General features: G+C 42.0%; 1 pseudogene; it reads left to right on the top strand.

Annotated features, from left to right (window-relative positions):
* Positions 1-9,880: 9,880 nt before the first annotated feature.
* LOC129332030 (uncharacterized) lies at positions 9,881-13,978 on the top strand (annotated as a pseudogene).
* Positions 13,979-15,522: the final 1,544 nt, after the last annotated feature.

Here is a 15,522-nt window from a genome sequence, read left to right as displayed (position 1 = left end):
ACGCAGCAGAGAGTTAAAACAGTAGAAGACATGATGGAGAACTTAATAGACACGCAACAAACAGAGATGAGATTGGTGAAGGGGAGAATGTCAGTTGCAGAAACTAAACATATGGAGAAGCAGCTACGTTTTCGTGGTTTGCCAGAAGTGGATGGAAAGTCAGCGCAAGAACAGATGACTGAGGTGTTGGCTGAATACCTGGGGAAGGAGGAGGAGGAAATTGTGGCTATCCTAGATGTGGCATACCGTGTGAACTCGAGAATTGCAACCCAGAGGAAATTACCAAGAGATGTGATTGTGCAGTTTACAACACGAAATATGAAAGAGATGATTGTGACAAAACAGTTTCAAGATCCATTGGAGATTGATGGCAAGACGATTATCATAATGAAGGAATTGCCCAGATCAGTGTTATTAGACCGGAAAAAATATAAAGTGCTAATTCAGATTTTGAAGGACATGAAAATCAGGTACAGATGGGAGTTACCGGAAGGAGTGTCCTTTGAGTTTGGAGGGGCCAAAAAACGCATCAGATCTGAGCGAGAGATGGAGCGATTTATTAAGGACAATGAAAAAGACTTACCAACAAGACCATGAGTATGGAGTGTAAAGTACTATCTTGGAATGTAAATGGACTAAACTCACCGAATAAGAGGAAAAACATTTTTCACTGGCTACTAAAACAAAAATGTGACATTGTGTGTTTGCAAGAGACCCATATTAGAAAACAGGATGTAAAATATTTAAAATCTGGAAAACTGGGCAAAGAATTTGTAGCGGCCTCTAACAAGAAAAAAAGAGGAGTGGTGCTGTACCTAAAAGAGGAGCTACAGCCAAAATTTGTTATGAGAGATGTGAAAGCTAGATTTGTAGCAGTGGAATGTATTTGGAATTTAAAGAAAGTGTTGGTAGTCGGACTCTATGCACCTAATGGTGCAAAAGAAAGCTTCTTTGAGGACTTGAGGAAGCATTTAGATGATTTTGTATATGACCAGATAATTCTTGCTGGAGACTTCAATGGAGTGACAGACTTGGAACTAGATAAAAAAACTACAACGGCACAAAAGAAAAAAGGACTCTTACCAAAGCTTTTTTTTGAGTTGATTCAACAAGAGACTCTTGAAGATGTATGGAGGAGAGAATATCCTAAAAGCAGACAGTTTACTTTTTATTCTGCAAGGCATTCTACATTATCAAGAATTGATATGATCTGGGCCTCAAAAGACTTAGCGTTATGGACTAAAGAGGTGGAAATAATGCCGATGGTAGGCTCAGATCATAATCCAATTATGTGGAAACTAGGAAAAAGGAGAAAAAGGAAAGCATGGAGAATAAATGAGGACTTGTTACAGGAAAATGAGAGTATGGAAATATTGAGAAGAGAGACAAAGTTTTTTATACAATACAACGTGAATAAAGAAGTACCAACCAATAAAGTTTGGGATGCTTACAAGGCGGTTGTAAGGGGCATACTAATGGATTTAAATGGTAGAGCAAGAAAGAAGAAAGAGGAGAAAAGACAAGAGATTGAGGAGAAAATAAAAGCCAAAGAAACACAGCTAAAAAAGAGACCAGGGAAAAAGAAAATATACCAGGAAATTAAAATACTTCAAGAACAGCTAACAGCAATGAGTAATAAAGAATTGGAATGGAATCTTAAAAGACTGAATCAAAAAGCGTTTGAGGGTGCTAATAAACCTGGGAAGTACCTGGCATGGCAATTGAAGAAGAAAAGGGAAAAGAAAATAATAAATAAAATTTGTGAAGATAACAAAACGTATTTGGAGCAGACTACCATTAGTAGAGCCTTTTATAAATTCTACGCTAAGTTGTATAATAAGAAAGAAGTGAATAAAGAATCAATAGCGTCATATTTGGAGAAGATCAAACTTCCAGAAATCTCGGAAGCTTGGAGAAACAAGCTGAACAGTGAAGTAACTGACGAGGAAATAAGTAAGGCAATACAATCTGCAAATCTAGGAAAGGCGCCAGGGCCAGATGGACTTACGGCTAAATTTTATAAGGTAATGGCTAATGAACTGGCACCATTCCTAAAAGAGGTGATAAATGGAATTTTAAGGGATCAAAGGATTCCAGCTACTTGGAGTGAAGCGAACATATCATTGATCCCAAAAGAGGGCCAAGACCTGAGTAACGTGAAAAATTACAGACCCATATCGCTACTTAACAATGACTATAAAATTTTTGCGAAGATATTGGCGGAGAGATTGAAGGGGTGGCTCTCGGAAGTTATAGAGGAGGAACAAGCAGGCTTTTTGCCAGACAGACAAATAAGAGACAATTTAAGGACAGTGATCAATGCTATTGAATACTACGATAAGCGTTGTGACAAAGAGGTTGGTTTCTTCTTTGTAGATGCTGAAAAAGCGTTTGACAATTTAAACTGGGACTTTATGTTTGCCACTATGGAAAAGCTACAACTGGGAGAAAGATTCATCAGAGCAATTAAGGAAATCTACAGAGACCAGACTGCAGCAATTGTGGTGAATGATGAATTGACTAAGAAATTGACGATAAGTAAAGGAACAAGACAAGGTTGCCCGTTGTCTCCATTGTTGTTCATTTTAGTGTTGGAGGTTCTGATGATACAAATACGTCAAGATGAGGAAATTCGGGGAATTAAAATAAAGGACTATTCATATAAGGTCAGAGCATTTGCGGATGATATAATGTTAATTGTAGAGGACCCACTGGAGAATATGCCAAGAGTGATAGATAAGATTAAGGAGTTTGGAGACTTGGCAGGTTTTTATATCAACAAAAAGAAGTCAAAGATACTATGCAAAAACATGACCAAGCAGAAACAACAACTATTAATGGAAACAACGGACTGTGAAGTAACAAGCAAAGTGAAATATTTGGGAGTCGAATTAACTGCAAAGAATATAGATTTGTTCAAAAACAATTATGAAAAATTATGGACTCAGATAGAGAGAGACTTGATTAAATGGAACAGATTGAATTTGTCATGGTTGGGTAGGATTGCAGCAGTTAAGATGAATGTGTTACCAAGAGTAATGTTTTTGCTACAGACAATACCAATCATCAGAGACTCTAAACAATTTGAAAAATGGCAGAGGAAAATATCAGATTTTGTTTGGGCAGGCAAGAAGCCTCGAGTGAAAGTGAAAGTTCTACAAGATGCAAAGGAAAGAGGCGGAATGCAACTGCCCAACCTGAGACTTTATCATGATGCAATCTGCCTAGTTTGGTTGAAAGAATGGATGACATTAAAGAACAAGAAACTACTAGCCCTAGAGGGATATAAAAAAATATTTGGATGGCACGCATATCTATGGCATGACAAAGTAAAGGTCAACTCGATGTTCCTGCATCATTTTGTACGGAGAAGTTTATATACAATCTGGAAGAAGTACAGAATTTATCTACAAGAAGGAACTCCCTTGTGGGTGGTTCCGTATGAGGTGATAGACCCGAGAGCTGTTGATAATGAACAACAATGTTTAACATACAAAGAAAAAACTAAAACTGAAGCATCTAAACTTAGAATAAAGACGCAAGAGGAACTATCACCTAACTACGACTGGTTCCAGTACAGACAGATTAGAGACTTATATAACTCGGACTCTGTAAAGGGAGGTATACGAATAGAGAATTCGGAACTAGAGCAGACCCTTCTTAAAGAAGACAAGAAAAGAATATCCAAGGTATACCAAGTACTGTTGAAATGGTATACCGAGGATGAGATAGTTAAAACACAAATGGTGAAATGGGCTATAAACTTTAATAAAGAAATAACAATGGAGGCATGGGAATACTTGTGGAAAACTACAATGAAGATAACGACATGTACTAATATTAAAGAGAACATTTACAAAATGATTTATCGTTGGTACATGACACCAAAGAAGATTGCGCTAGGGAACTTGAATACTTCTAATAAATGCTGGAAATGTAAGAAGCATGAGGGCTCCCTCTATCATATGTGGTGGTCGTGTGAGGTAGCTAGGCAGTACTGGGGGGAAGTAATAAGAGAAATGAGTGAAATTTTACAATTTCAAATAAATAAGAACCCAGAACTCCTGCTACTAAACTTGGGAATGGAGGGAATTCCAGCCCATCATAGGACGTTGATATTTTATATGACAGCAGCAGCCAGACTTTTATATGCGCAAAAATGGAAAGTACAAGAAGTGCCAACTATTGAAGATTGGATCTACAAATTGCTGTACATGGCAGAAATGGATAAGATGACAAGAAAACTGAGAAATCTGGACTCAGGGCAGTTTAACACAGACTGGGAGAAGCTGAAACAATATCTGGAGAAGAAATGGGAGGTGGGAGGAAAACTGTGGCAGTTTGAGAACTACTGAAGTATAATAAAAGTATAATAGAGGGGGGTGACTTTACCGAGGGAGGAAGAGATAAATGTGAATTAATAAGCAGTTAACAGATTGATATATAAATAGATATATATAGGTTAATAGATAGAATATTGATAGAAAATAATTAATGATAAGGTTTAAATATAAGGAGTGAATAACTAACAATATTTTCTTTCTTTGATAAGATTTATATGCACCAAACTGAATGTACAGAAGAGTCAAATTGATTGACTATGTGATGTGTTATATAGAACTACCATAAAAAGATAGAATGAGGAATATATAGAGAATAAGTCAAATTGTTTGATTTGAATGTAAGATTTTTATGGTTCATGATATATAGAAATATTTGAAACTGGAAAATGGGATAAATTGTTTATCTAAGATGGAAACAAAGACTTACAGTTTGGGTATATAACGAGAAAGGTAGTTAAGGATGTACTGCTTAATATAATAGAGAATGTATATCTGTTTTAGATAGAGGAATTTAACAGAAATAAGGGAAAAGGGACAAAGGGTGGGAAAGCTGTTGGAAGTCAACAAAAGGGGGGAAAGGGAGGGGGTTAGGAATGAAAAATTTGGGGAAAATTGAATGTAATGTAAAAATAATGGATTCTAACCCAATAAAAAAAATTTTCAAAAAAAAAAAGTTATATATCCAATAAACTTGAACGTTATGATTTTTTGCAAAGTATTAATGTATCATATTGTGCAACATAAACTCATACACTTTATACACCAAATTAATACTTCATATACAAGTTGCAAAACTCAAACAAAAGGTTCCCCGGGGAGGGGGGACTGGGTGGGTTGAGGCCTATCGAGAGTGTCCATTAATTATTACTTATACGGGTATGAAGTCCCAATTAATCTTGTGGACCATCCCTCGTAGACGTGACCGTGCAGTTCCAGGTAAGCCCGAAGAGACGTTGTTGGCCAGGTGTTCCAGTCAACTTTTCGTCCGTGACTTCCTCAGGGGCACCTGTCTTGACTACTACATTAAATAAATCAAATACACCCAACAGTCATACCTTCATTTATCATACACCCCAGGGAACCTTTTGTTTGAGTTTTGCAACTTGTATATGAAGTATTAATTTGGTGTATAAAGTGTATGAGTTTATGTTGCACAATATGATACATTAATACTTTGCAAAAAATCATAAAGTTCAAGTTTATTGGATATATAACCGTTGTACCTGCCTTTACAAAGAGAATTATATTGTAAGATTGTGAGTTTCATATTATTAGCTATATAGCCTCTGGTGGAAGTTTTCTTTTTTGTTCGCTTGTATAACCAGGGCTGGCCCCCTTGTTTTTTTTCAGCTTTCCTTAATCAGCAGGGCTTCCTTCCAACCATGGAGCAGCAAAGCAGTCACCAGTTGGAAGAAGACACCCAGGGGAGGGGGAAGGGGGTGTTCTGTAGCCATGGGCACTCCAATCTCATCCCTGCAAACCCTGATAGGCAGCTCTGACAACCAAACACAGACCTCCTGTGTTGCTGAATGGGACCCATGCTTATAAATAGCCATGGGCTCCCAGGTTGGGTTTCACGATCCACGATCCGGGTCTGGGAACGGGACATGTTTGTTGCTGTTTGGGAATTTGGGATCGTGGTCTGCACTGAACCACGATCCTCTGGTTCTGTAATTTTTTTTGGTTCGTGCCCATGTCTAATTGTGACTGCCCTGAACTGCCTGTGCAGCCCAGAACCTGAAAAAGGAGGTTGAAAGTAGGTGGCAGTAGGACGGGGGCCACAAAAAGCCTTGTCCTACTGTCACTCACTTTAAGCCTTCCTTCACCTATATCTTTCACAAGGTATTTCACAGGAAGCTGACTTACATAATTGGGCAGGGATCACAGATGAACAAACTGGTCATTATTTCATTAAGGGGGAAGGGATGATGAAAAATAGCATGGCACCCTATGCAATAACAAGCAAGTGAAGGAGAGAGATGATCACAAGGATGTGAAATAACTCAGTATCATTTGCAATAGCAAACTGGTTAGTAATTTGAATAAGGACTGATGCATCTGACTAGCTTAGCCCTCACAGCACTACAGGCTGATTTTCTTTGCATGCAAGTGTTCTCCAAAAGGAAGAATTAAAGCTGTAGACTTAGAAGCTACTCCCACAATTCAAAGGTCTTTTTTTGAATACCCAGTATTGTAAATCTGTGAGGGTGAAAAGAATAAGTATTACATGTTTGGTTCCCTAGATAGATCTGTTGAATGTCAGAACTCCAGGAAGAGTTTGGTAGTTCACAGATCTTGCCTGGAGCCAGATGCATGTACAGCTTAGTAAGAAAAAAAAAAGGTAAGGTACATGTTCTCAGACATACAGCATGGAATCTGGCCCCTTTGACTTCATGCAGGGAGCAACACTTTGTAGCTGGTTAAAATGGATGAGTGGGTTTTCTTTATTAGATTTCTTTAGATATGTGTAGATTAGAGATGGGCACGAACTGAAATACAAACCAAAGTTCATCATGAACTGGGCCATGGTTTGTGAATCAGCAGTTAGGCCAGTTCGTTTGGTTCATATTTTGGTTTGCCACTGCAGACAGCCTGGGGCCAATCTATCAGTTTCCTAGGCAATGTGGGGAGGTATGAGCTTTCTGCAGACCTTCTGCTGCCCTGAAAGTGATGTTTTCACGGGCCAAACAAACTGGTTCATGAACCGGGGCAAATTCGTGAAAGTTTGTGGTTCATGAAACGTGCTGAACCATGATCCGCATGTTTCAGTATTTTCCCGGTTCATTCCCATCTCTAATGTGGATATATTTGTCAGTAGTTTTGTTTCTGTTTATTGCTGAATAGTGGAACAATAGCGATAGTGGAATGGATCCATGAGATTCATCCCATGGATTTAATTTGGACAATGGAGAAGCAAAACTGAATATGGAAATCCAGATGGGTACAAGAGGGGAGAGAGATTCAATATCATCCCTCCTGGTTAATTTGTGTAAAAAACAGTGGATCAGTGCTGTCCAACTTTTATTGATTTCAGTTGGACTTGAGAAGAAGTTTGAGAAGTCAGATTGGATTCAGGAGTACTTCAGTGGAAGTTGCTTATTGTCACCCATCTTCTCTTCTTTTTCCTCTTATGCTGATGGTAGAAGAGCAATTTGTTCTTCCCCCCTCCTCAGGGCACTCCATTGACTCATGTGGCATTTGGGAATGAGGATTCAGACCTGAGTTTTTCAGATCCTAGTCTGAAACTCTAAGTACTACACAAGACTGGCACTCCCTTACTCCATGTAGGTTGTACAAGCTGGTAATCAATTTCCAGGGCATCAGAAGGGACTCCTTGGAGGATAGAAAAGTTGGCAAGATTCACAAAGTTGGCAAGAGTCCGAAGTTAGCAAATGTCAAAACCAGGTTCTTATCACAGCACATCAGTATATAAGGAGACAGACATACAGCTAAGGGTCTCCATTACCAGTGAATCAATGAAATCCTAAGCAGGGTTACCCCACTCTAAACTAGCTGAAATTAATGGGCTTAGACTGGATTAACTCTGTTTAGGATTTCATTGTTTATGTATCAGAAAGAAATCCTCTAGAATTACACGATTTCCTGAATTTCCAAAGGTTATTAGCAGTAATATTGTTCCAAAGGAAAGCTGCCAATGAACTGAATGAATGTGCCTAATATACATATAAATAAATAACAACCTAGGATATTTGATCATTACATGATCTAATGAGAACTGGAGGCAGGAAGGATGTAAGAAAATATCATTAGACAGGAAACTTGACAGTAAGTTATATTTACTTCCATAGAATTTGTATCTGGACTCTCTTGCCTCCAAAATATTCTATGCAACACTTGGTTTATTTATGTGACTTTCATTAAACTAAGAAATTTTATATTCTGGAGAAGGAACCTGTAAAAAACCTTCAACTTCAATGTAATAGGACTGAGGATTGCATATGTATCACCTGGTCAAAAAATTGGCAACTGTAGAAATCAGCTGTTTGACAGGTGGGAAAACAGGAACCTAGTTAGCCCCTATTTCCTATTTCCAAACAGAGAGTCAGCATTATCATAGATTTTTCCAACATAGTACTCCCTGGGTAGCTGGATTGGCTGTGAGACTATCCATGCAGCACTCAAAGTTCCTGATGCTGACTTACAGGTGGAAGCCTGCTCCTTCTGTGCTTGTATATCCTTTAAATGAATTGGACTGGGATTACGGATGCTGTGAATTTGTGTCAAGCATGTTCAATAGTTGAATTTACCTGGTTTGACTTTGATGATCAGAAGTGAACTGATCACCAGTGCTGCTCAGTTTGGAAAGAAATGACTTGAATGCCTGCTGTATGGATGTGTATCAAGGTCCCCCCCCCCCAAAACAACATGCTGAACCAATGCCAATGCAAATAAATTGACAGCCATTAACATTGCTAAGGGCAACTTAAATGAATACCAAATTGTAGGGGTTTTAAAATACATTTATTTATGTCTGATATATATTATTTATAATTACTTTAACTGTCAGTGGTTTAGATCAAGCAATGCACAAGCTGAAGCATCATGGATTAGATTTTGTGTAATGTCTAGCAATTTCATCCCAATTTATTGTAGTGCACACAAATTGGTTGCACAAAACCTTGTGCAAGCAGATGAAGCACTTCTATCAGGAGATGGTTTACACCTCACCAGGACAGGAAAAAATGTGTTTGGCAGGAATCTAGCAAATCTGATAAGGAGGGCTGTGAACTAAATCCAGTGGGGGAGGAAGCCCCCCCCCCCCAAAAACCTAGTATGACACCAATTAGGGGTGATAAGAGCACTAACGTTCAGCAGGTAAGGACAAATATGAAGCACTCAAGGCACATAAGCTACAAATTCCAATGTCTCTGCACGAATGTGCAAAGTATGGGAAACAAACAAGAGGAACTTGAAGTTTTAATACAGGAAGGTAACTATGACCAGGGCTTTTTTTCAGCGGGAATGCAGTGGAATGGAGTTCTGGAACGTCTTGAAAATGGTCACATGGCTGGTGGCCCCGCCCCCTGATCTCCAGACAGAGGGGGGTTGAGATTGCCCTCCATGCCACCAAGTGGCACAGAGGGCAATCTAAACTCCCCTCTGTCTGGAGATCAGGGGACGGGGCCACCATCCATGTGACCATTTTCTCCAAGGGCAATCCACTGAGTTCCACCACCTCTTTTCCCAGAAAAAAAGCCCTGACTATGATCTAGCGGACATTACTGAAACTTGGTGGGCTGTGACACACAATTGGAATATTAGGATTGAGGAGTACAACTTATTTAAAAGGAATTGACAAATAAGGGTGGAGGAGTAGTGCTGTTTGTCAAAGTTACTTGTGAGGAAATACCTGTATCTCTGCATGGAAGGTCAGTTGAGAGACTCTGTGTAAAAATAAATGGAGAAAGAAATAATAGTGATATTATGGTGGGGGCCTGCCAGAAACCACCAGGCCAGGTGGATGATACACTCCTAGACTAGATTACAAAATTTTCAGAGATGGAACATGAGTTATCATGAGAGATTTCAATTACCTTGATAGCTGTTGGAAGTCAAACTCTGCTAATAACACAAGGTCTAGTAAATTCTTCACTTGTCTTGCTGACAACTTCATCTTCCAGAAAGTAGAGACAGAAACAAGGGAGCCTGCTATTTTGGAGTCGATTCTCACCAACAGTGAAGAACTGGTTGATGAGGTGAAAGTAGTGGACACCCTGGGTAGTAGTGACCATGTAATTTTGGAGTTTAAGATGTTGGGTAGGGGTGTGCAGTTCGGGTTTTGGAAAACCTGAAAAAAACCGAATCACCCCGATTCGGGTTGATTCGGAGAAACCCAAATCGATTCAAGAAAACCCGAATCGATTCGGGTTTTCCGAATTGCCATAACCCGAATCGATTCGGGTTGATTCGGGATGATTCGGGTTAGCTTTTTCAATGGGAAAAAGCCTCCCCAGGATTCTCTGAAGCCTGGGGGAGGCATTTTCCCACCGAATCACCCCAAATTTGGTGGGGGCCTTCCTCTAACTCCCCTCTAACAACCTCCCAAGTTTCAGAACGATTGGACTTTGAGGGGCCATGTTATGGCCCCCCAAACCAGGTCCCCCTATCCTCACCAAAAAAAAGCCATAGCTTTAGGTTGCTGCTGCTCATCTTCATTCATTTTTTCCTATGGGGAAAAAATGAAGAGGCAGGCTTCCTTTGCCAGGGGTGGCATTTCGCGTGCAAAATGCCCCCCAACCCTCAGGGGCCCTTCTCCCACCTTTCCTCCCACCCCCCACCAAGGCTCAACCTGCTCCCACTTAGGGGGGGACATTTCATGGCCTCCCCAAGTAAGTGCTCTTTTCTCTACTATAGCTGGGGGAGGCTTGTCTTGCCAGGGGCGGCATTTTGCATGCAAAATGCCCCCCTACTCTCAGGGGCCCTTCTCCCACCTTTCCTCCCACCCCCCACCAAGGCTCAGCCTGCTCCCACTTGAGGGGGGCATTTCATGGCCTCCCCAAGTAGGTGCTCTCAGCCCCCAAAGTCCACCCCTTACAGCCCCACACAAACCCAATTCCCCCCCAGCTGCCACTCACAGACCCAAATCCCCACACTAGCCCCTCACAGACCCAAATCCACCCCCAGCAGCCCCACACCCATAACCCCAGGAACAGGCTGGCAAAGGCCAGCCCTCTCCCTTTGTTCCCTATGCTGGGAACTTCTAAACTCTCTTTCCCTGGGCAATTCTGCACAGCCCAGGGGCGCCACAATGGTGGGCACACTTCTGAGTGCCAGCTGGTCCCTGTGAAAGAGCACCTGAACCACAGACACCCTCCCTCAAATTCCCCCACCACCTACAGAGATGGCTGGCCAGCCAGCCCCATTGTTCCCTATGATGGGAACCAACTGCACAACAAAGAATAAAACACGAACAACACAAAATAAAGTTTTTTAAAAATTATTTTCTCCCTTTCAAAGTACAAGTAGTCAAAGCATTATGACACATTACACCAGCAGTCCCCCACACAGAAAAATAACACAACTCACTTAACATCAGAGAATCACAAAAGCACAATTCCTGTCAAAAACACTTTATTTCTTGAACAGCTTTAGATTACACAGCAGGGGGGCACACCAAAGGGCATTCCAGCATTTCACCTCACAAAAATAACACAACTCACTTAACATCAGAGAATCACAAAAACAAAATTGCTGTAAAAACGGTGAAGTGGGTTGTATTATTTTGTGTAGTACACTGCTATCATGCCCCTGAGGGTTGGGGGGCATTTTGCATGCAAAATGCCACCCCTGGCAAGACAAGCCTCCCCAGCTGTAAGTGGTAGAGAAAAGAGCACCTACTTGGGGAGGCCATGAAATGCCCCCCCCCCAAGTGGGAGCAGTCTGAGCCTTGGTGGGGGTGGGAGGAAAGGTGGGAGAAGGGCCCCTGAGTGTAGGGGGGCATTTTGCATGGCAAGGCAAAGGAAGCCTTCCTCTTCATTTTTCCCCATAGGAAAAAATGAATGAAGATGAGCAGCAGCAACCTAAAGCTATGGCTTTTTTTTGGCAAGGATAGGGGGACCTGGTTTGGGGGGCCATAACATGGCCCCCAAAGTCCAATCGTTCTGAAACTTGGGAGGTTGTTAGAGGGGAGTTAGAGGAAGGCCCGCACCAAATATGGGGTGATTCGGTGGGAAAATGCCTCCCCCAGGCTTCAGAGAATCCTGGGAAGGCTTTTTCCCATTGAAAAAGCTAACCCGAATCAACCCGAATCAATCCGAATCAATCCGAATTGGTAAACCCGAATCGGCTGGGTGATTCGGGTTTCTGCTAAACCTGAATCGGCCTCTCGATTCGGGTTCAGCAGATTCGGAAAACACGAATCAGGGTGCCTTTGCACACCCTTAATGTTGGGTAAGGGAAAAGCTGAATGTAGATGTATAGGGTGGATTTTTAGAAAAGCTAATTTTAACAAGCTCAAAGTCATGGTGGGGATAATCCTATGGTCAGAAAAACTCAGGGAAAAAGGAGTTCAAGATGGGTGGGAGTTTCTTAAAAGTAAGATATTGAAGGCACAGTCACAAACTATTCCAATGAGAAAGAAAAAAATGGGAGGTACCTAAAGAAGCCAGATGGTTCCATAAACAGCTTTCTGAATATTTGAACATTTAAAAAACACATTTAAGAAATGGAAGGAGGGCTGTATAACCAAGAATGAATATAAACAACTTGCCAGTATTTGTAGAGCAAATGTTAGAAATGCTAAAGCTCAATATGAGCTTTGGCTAGCGAGAGATGCTAAAAACAAAAAAAAAGAGTTCTTTGGTTATGTTCAGAGCTGGAGAAAGGAGTGTTTGGCCAACTGCAGGGAAAGGAGAATGGGATTTAACAGGTGATGAACAGAGGGAAGAACTGTCCCATTCCTACTTTGCCTTGGTCTTCACTTGCAAGAGGAACTGTGCTCGCCCTGGCAAAAAGGGAACACATGCAGAAGAAATGGAATTGCAGCATAGGATAGATGTTGGCATGGTGGTACGTAAACACCTAGCTCCTTTAAATGAAATCAGGTCCTTGGGACCAGATGAATTGCACCCTAGGGTACTAAAGAAACTTGCTGATATAATTGTGGATCCTCTGTCTGTCATCTTTGAGAATTCATGGAATACAGGTGAAGTGCCAGAAGACTGGAAGTGGGCAAATATTGTCTCCATCTTCAAGAAGGGGGAAAAGGAGGAGCCTGGTAATTATCAACCCGTCAGTTTGACATCCATACCTAGAAAGGTCCTGGAACAAATTATCAAACAGTCAGTCCTTGAACATTTAGAAAAGACAGTTGTGATTACTAAGAGCCAGCATGGGTCCCTCAAGACCAAGTCACGTCAGACTAACCTTATCCCCTTTTTTGAGAGAATTATTACTTCAGTGGATCAGGGGAATGCTGTGGACATAGTTTATTTTGATTTTAATAAGGCTTTTGATAAGGTTCTAAATGATATTGTGGTTGACAAGGTGGTAACGTGGTTTGGATCCTATTAATGTTACTATTACTGTTGGATTTGTAACTGGTTAACAGATTGTACCCAAAGAGTGCCTTTGACACCTGTGGTGGTGGTGAGGAATCTGTGTGTGATGTTGGATGCCTCCTTATCTATGGAGGCCCTGTTGACATAATGAGCCAAGAAGCATGTGTGCATCTTGCTGTTTAGATGTCTGTCATAACTGATGTAATAGATCTATTTGACAGGTCGGATGATGCAAGAGCAAAGAAACAGCTTAGTCACCTCACCTGATGTGCTGGGATTGGACACTGGGGGGGGGGGGTTGCTATAGATGTATATAAGCCAGCTGTGTCTGGTGTAAGTGTGGAGCTTGTTCCAGTAAGTGCTTGGCGAAGCACTTTGACACTAAGAACAAAGTCTTGTATATAAGTCACCGTAAAATAAACTGTACATACACTTTTACTACTATAAGTGTGTGGAAGCCTTATTTATAGCTCAGCTACAGTTCAAACCATGCTGTGCCAACAGGGTTATGGGCCCAGAACCGTGTGGCGGGCGTTGAAGGTTCGAGGAACTGTGAGCGGTGAAGTCCTGAGAGGCTTGGAGCTGAAGGCTGTAGACGGTGAAGTCCAGGAGTGACTGTCCTGCACTGGTGAGGAAAAACAGCAGCTGGCAAGCTGTCCTCGCAGGGAAGCAGTGCAGAGGAGGAGGAGAAGGAAAACATTCTCCCGGGGCCAGTCCAGATACCAGAGATGGCTCAAATCCAAACAGCCCTGCCGGTGAAGAAACTCACGAATGAGAACTACCAGGTATGGTCCCTTCGTATGCAGCATTATTTGAACAGGGAAGGTCTGTGGGTCTGTGTTAACAACCCTCCAAATGACCCCACACCGGCAGAGGAAGCAAGAGATGAAAAAGCACTGGCTGTAATTGTGTTAAGCATAGCCGACAGCCAGCTAAACTATGTAGCTAACGAAAACACAGCTCAGGCAGCTTGGAAGGCACTCAAGGCCGTGCACCTGCATGAGTCAGCAGGAGTCTTGATAGCCTTAACGAGAGCCCTGTACCGAAGTGTTCAGAAGCCTGGAGAACCAGTACAAGACCACATAGCCGCATTGACGCAGAGTTTCAGGGACCTGGAGCTGAGAGGAAAGACTTTCTCAGAGCTGGACCGGGTGTATATCTTGCTCTCCAGTCTAGCACCTGAGTATGAAATTCTCCTGACAACATTGGAAATGGTGCAAGTAGACAAGCTATCATGGAGCTATGTCGTAGCTAAACTGCTGGATTATGAAAGGAGGCAAAAAGACAAGCTGTTATCTGAGTCTGGGCATGCAGCCAAGTCTGGACATGCAGCCAAGTCTGGGAACGCAGCCAAGTCTACAGCGTGTTCTGAAGGGACCGACAGCAAACTACAGAGAGACAACAGGCAAGCAGTTCCGATGTCTCCAGTTTTGCTGGCAACCAGAAAGTGCTGGACCTGCGGAAGCACATCCCATTTTCGTAGAGAGTGCCCACATCGAAGGAAAGGAAGGAGGCCGGAGTCCAAAAACAGCCAAGGTGATTCCAGGAGCGGAGAAGCAAGGCTAGTGGTGTCAGCTGGCACTGGGAGCTCTTGGATCATTGATTCGGACGCTTCGAGAATAATTTGCAGGGAGGAGTCCGTGCTGGAGGACGTCCACGAGTCAACACTGCCTCACGTCAGGCTAGCTGACGGGAGGTGTGCAAAGGTGACTTGCCAGGGCAAATTAACTTTTCCTTCCTTAGGACACACCGTCAGGGATGTATTATGTGTACCCTCGGTAGAAAGCAACCTGTTAAGTGTGTGTGCTCTAACCAGAGTAGGGTTTAACATATCTTTTTCCCAAAGTGGGTGTACGATCTCTAAAGAGGGAAAGCCTCTGATGCAAGCTGAATTGCGTAATGATGTCTATTCCATTAAGGATGTGAAAGTAAGGGCACAGGTTGTGTCCAACAGGTGTGACCATGAAGGGTGTGTTCATATTTTACACCGCAGGCTTGGTCATATTGGGTATGAAGCACTAAGGAACACATTGGCTCTGCTACCAGGGGGAAGTGTAAAACCATGTAAGCATTTTCTAGACTGCCAGGTCTGCAAACAGGTAAAGAGTCATGCTTATCCTGTGGCTAAGTTCAGTAGCCGTGTGTCAAATAAGCCCTTG

Source organism: Eublepharis macularius, chromosome 6 (assembly GCF_028583425.1).
Source record: "Eublepharis macularius isolate TG4126 chromosome 6, MPM_Emac_v1.0, whole genome shotgun sequence".
Lineage (NCBI taxonomy): Eukaryota > Metazoa > Chordata > Lepidosauria > Squamata > Eublepharidae > Eublepharis > Eublepharis macularius.
Note: the sequence above shows the minus strand (reverse complement) of the source record. Positions and strands in the feature narration are given on the sequence as shown.